The sequence below is a fragment of the Penaeus monodon genome, chromosome 22 (assembly GCF_015228065.2).
Source record: "Penaeus monodon isolate SGIC_2016 chromosome 22, NSTDA_Pmon_1, whole genome shotgun sequence".
NCBI lineage: Eukaryota > Metazoa > Arthropoda > Malacostraca > Decapoda > Penaeidae > Penaeus > Penaeus monodon.
In genome coordinates, this window is record NC_051407.1 from 9,680,213 (window position 1) to 9,680,429 (window position 217).

At 30.4% G+C, this 217-nt stretch overlaps 1 protein-coding gene across 1 annotated transcript in view; it reads left to right on the forward strand.

The window, feature by feature from the left end:
- Positions 1-217, forward strand: part of LOC119586923 (insulin receptor-related protein-like) — a gene marked incomplete in the record, with an annotated part of 99,749 nt that overhangs the window by 59,309 nt on the left and 40,223 nt on the right.

Genomic DNA, 217 nt, shown 5'->3' on the forward strand with positions numbered 1-217 from the left:
GTCGTTTTAGTAATACCTATTATATATTTATTATATATCTGATTTTATCTCTTTTACTAGTTAATGACCAATTAATGACCAATTATGGTAACGGACGAGAGGGGCAGTTGGATAGATTTAGGTGGTTAGAAGATAGGATTCTTCGCTAGTGCAAACACTCATAGAGAATGAGATTTTAAATCTTTTGTCCCAGGTATATTGAAAGATTTTAAAAAAA